This window comes from Apium graveolens, chromosome 2 (genome assembly GCF_009905375.1).
Source record: "Apium graveolens cultivar Ventura chromosome 2, ASM990537v1, whole genome shotgun sequence".
Classification (NCBI taxonomy): Eukaryota; Viridiplantae; Streptophyta; class Magnoliopsida; order Apiales; family Apiaceae; genus Apium; species Apium graveolens.
Window position 1 is genome coordinate 29,798,610 of NC_133648.1, and position 4,341 is coordinate 29,802,950.

Consider the following 4,341-nt stretch of genomic DNA (forward strand, 5'->3'; position numbering starts at 1 on the left):
ACTTTGAACCTTATTACTCTTGTGACGTACTATGGTTTTTAATAAGTATTTTTATTAGTTAAATTGTGTGTTATTATCATGTTTTCATATGAACCCATGGTGACGATGAGTTCTATCATGGCCTAATCGTGATCATGGGGTCGTAGCGGATTTATTATATATTTCTTTAGTTTTTTGCGTAATACCTTGGTGTGTGACGATTCTATGATATCTAGCATAGGTTGCGCTTATTCGTCTTATGTGCGTCGCGAACATATAAGATAGTGTGTTAATCTCTTGTGAAGCGACAGCGAATCTTGAGATTTAGAACTTGCCATGCTAGCATAGGTTCATGTATGTGTATGCATGATTAGTGGGTAAATCTAACCCTTTTACTTGCCCTGTGTAATCATAATGAATAAATTGCGCTTAAATCGTTATGTTTTCAAATTCTGTAGACATATAGGGTCTCAACATAATTGATGCCTATTCAACTTCTATCTTAATTGTGGATGTTTGGTAGAATGGTATTTGTACAACGAAAGTTGGCTTTTATCAGTTTCGTGTTGTTCGATTAATATCATCACTGTTACATGCTAGAGTAATAACAATAACTATTGAAGGAAGTAATGATGAAGTTATTATCTCAAGTGTATTTGATATTGTTAATTCAAGTGTTAATTAAGTGTTTTATTCTCGTAGTTAATTATAGTTAATAATTAGTTAATCAACTTAAAGAGTTAATGTCTTGACACTGAGAAGTAATCATACATTGGTGAGTGAGTGTTTATTAAATATAATTAGTCTGAGTCTCTGTGGGAACGAACTAGAAATTATTCTATATTACTTGCGAACACGTATACTTGCGTGAATTATTAGCGCGTATTTTGTGCCTAACAAGTTTTTGGCACCGCTGTCGGGGACTCGGTGTTAATTTTTAGTTTACGTGCTTGTCATCAGTGGTCGTTAAAGTTCACTGACTCGGATTTTTTTTACTTTCACGGTTTATTTGTTTGTGTTTCAGGTACTCATTACAATGGGAGATCCAGCAGCACGAACGAGAGCCTTGATGGATTTTTCTCAACCCAAGATCATTGACATTCAATCTAGCATTGTCAGACCAGCTATCACAGCTAATACCTTTGAGATCAAGCCTGGTATAATTCAATGGGTGCAGAATTCAATCCAGTTTGGGGGTTCTCCAACTGAAGATCCCAATATACACATTAGGGGTTTTATTGAGATCTGCGATACCTTCAAGTTCAACGGTGTTTCTGAAGATGCTGTGAAGCTGAGATTGTTCCCATTCTCTCTGAGGGACAAGGCTAAGAGCTGGTTACACTCTCTACCAGCTGGTTCGATTACTACTTGGGAAGATCTTGCTCAGAAGTTTCTTACTAAATTCTTCCCTGTGGCGAAGACAACTGCAATCAGGAATGCTCTTACTCAATTTGCGCAGCAATCAGGAGAATCTTTATATGAAGCTTTGGAGCGCTACAAGGAGATGCTTAGAAAGTGTCCTCATTATGGAATGCCTGATTGGATGATCATCAATTGTTTATACAATGGGTTGGGAGCACAGTCCAGACCCGTGCTCGATGCAGCAGCAGGCGGAGCATTATGGGCAAAGAGCTATGAGGAAGCTTATGATCTAATTAAACTGATGGCTGCTAATTAAAATATAAGTATCCAACCCAGAGATGTCCACAGGGCAAGGTAGCAGGAGTTCTTGAAGTGGATACAGCTACGACTATCACTGCTCAACTAAAGGCGTTGTCTATGAAGATTGATTCTCTGGCTAACTATGGTGTTAAGCAGATAATTAGTGTTTATGAGTTGTGTGTAGGTCCGCATGTGACAGAGCAATGTGCTATATCTAGTGACAGCTCAGTTCATGAGCAACTTTCAGAGATCGCAGCAACCAGTTCCAGATACTTATCATCCTGACAACTGGAATCATCCTAACTTCAACTGAAGCAATAATCAGAATGCGATGCAACAGCCGTTCCAACAGTTTGCAAAAAAATAATTCAACCCTCCTGGTTTTCAGCAATAATTTGCACCAAGACAACAACTCCAACTTTAATAACAAACTCATGATGCAGGTCTATCTTCGAATGAAAAATCTGAATTGGAGGAGTTGAGGCTTATGTGCAAAAACCAGGCTCTTATATGCCAAAGCCAGGCTATTTCTATCCAGAATCTGGAGAACCAAATAGGGCAAATTGCTAATGCCTTATTAAATCGACCACCATGAATGCTTCCTAGTGATACGGAAACAAATCCAGGCAAGAGGGAAGTTGAAGAACAGGTGAACGCCATCACCTTAAGATCTGGAAAGGTTGCAAGCCCCCAAATTCAGCAAGACGAAGAGCCTGAAAAATCTCAAGGTTTAGAAAATGCAGTTGTGGCTGAAGAAGATGTGCAAAAGGAAGTAGATGTGGAACCAAGGAAGACTACTGTGGAACACACTCCTCCTGAGGGTAATACAGGGGAGAAACAGATCTATCCTCCACCTTCTTTTCCTAAGAGGCTGCAGAAGAAAGAGCTGGATAAGTAGTTTGAGAATTTTTTGGAGGTGTTCAAGAAACTTCATATCAGCATACCTTTCACTGAAGCTCTTGAACAGATGCCTAGCTATGTGAGGTTTATAAAAGGTATTCTTTCTCGGAAAGTGAAGCTCGATGATTTAGAGACCATTGCTCTCACGGAGGAATGCAGTGCTGTGCTGCAACAGAAGTTGCCCCCGAAGCTTAAAGATCCTGGAAGCTTCACTATTCCTTGCACCATCAAAAACTTGCCGTTCGACAAGTGTTTATGTGATTTAGGAGCTAGCATCAATCTGATGCCCTTATCTATCTTCAAGAAGCTTGGTCTGCCTGATCCGAAACCAACATACATGTCATTGCAACTAGTTGACCGTTCCATCGCTTATCCACGAGGTAGAGTGGAGGATGTCTTGGTCAAGGTGGATAAACTCTTCTTCCCTGCTGACTTTGTAATTCTTGATTTCGAGGAAGATAAGAAGATTCCTATCATCTTAGAAAGACCATTCTTGGCTACAGGCCGAACTATGATCAATGTGCAAAAGGGAGAGCTTTCGATGAAGGTTTACGATCAAAATGTCACTTTTAATGTGTTCAAGGAAATAAAGTTACCCACAGCTAAAGAGGAGTGCTTTAAAGTAGAGAAACTGCAGGTTTTGAATGCACCTCCGTGGAAGAGGAAGTTGGATATGCCATTCGATTCTCTTGGGTTAGCAGAGCTGAAAATTTCTTAGGAGCGTTTTGAACCATTTATTCAAGAAGCTCCCATACTTGAGCTCAACCGAAAGCCAGATCACTTGAGTTATTCATTCTTTGGTGCACCCCATGATAAGGGATTGGGATATATATTTGATGATATAGAGGGTAGCCGAATGAACTCTCCAATGCCTACAGAGGGTTCTTCTCATGTGCATCAGGTAATTGATAGGACTGGTGTTGGTGATGAGCAGTACAAACGAGTAAGTAGGCGTATGGAGGCCATGCACGACATTCACCGTTGTTTTGCTGAAGATTTGACACAGGCTTTGGGTACTGTTGTCCGAGACATTGGTGGCGAGGTTGATCGGCCACCTGATCCTCCACCCGAGGAGGGTGATCTTTCCGATGACTAGGTATGCCTGAAATCCTTATTATTACCTTCAATGAGGACATTGAAAATTTTAAGTTTGGGGGTGATAATGTAAGGATTAGTAGTGTGTGTCCATATAGATTCATATAGATTCATATTGAATGTTTAGTTATAGTTCATTCATATTTTTTTATGATTGTTCATTTAGGACATATTTGTTTGTTTTTATGTGACTTCATATAGTTGTAATTACATGCATATTTAGCATGATCCCTTAAGATGAACTATGATATTTGATAAGTTGATGTTGATTTCAGTGTGGTGATGACGAATAGAGGGATGTTTAAGTCTTAATGAATTGATTTGCATGCCAGAAACAAATATTTTCACAAAGTCTTATAGGGTTGCTTTTGATCTAGATCACGATCATACTTGTTTGTTGTTGAGATTTAATCACTTGGTTATATTTAGAATTTGTGATATTCTCATAATGACGTAAAAACACTGATTTTTTTTATCAGGATAAAAACTTGGATTTCATTGCTAGTTGTTGTAAGGCTAGGCGTCAAATGGCTAGTAGCCGGCTCATATTTTTATGAGTAGTCTAGGGTTGAATGAGATGGAGCGAAACGCGCTCATTCAGAAATTGTTGAAAAAAAGAAAAAAAAAGAAAAAAAGGGAAAAAAGAAAGAAAGAAAGAAAGTATGTGTTTATGCATAATTGATCAAGAGTGAGCTCTTTAATACT

At 38.8% G+C, this 4,341-nt stretch overlaps 1 non-coding gene across 1 annotated transcript; it reads right to left on the reverse strand.

Moving 5' to 3' along the window:
- Positions 1–1,405: 1,405 nt before the first annotated feature.
- On the reverse strand, positions 1,406–1,512 carry LOC141710288 (small nucleolar RNA R71). The gene has a single exon (XR_012570815.1). It is a non-coding gene; the product is annotated as a small nucleolar RNA R71 (small nucleolar RNA).
- Between the last annotated feature and the right edge of the window lie 2,829 nt (positions 1,513–4,341).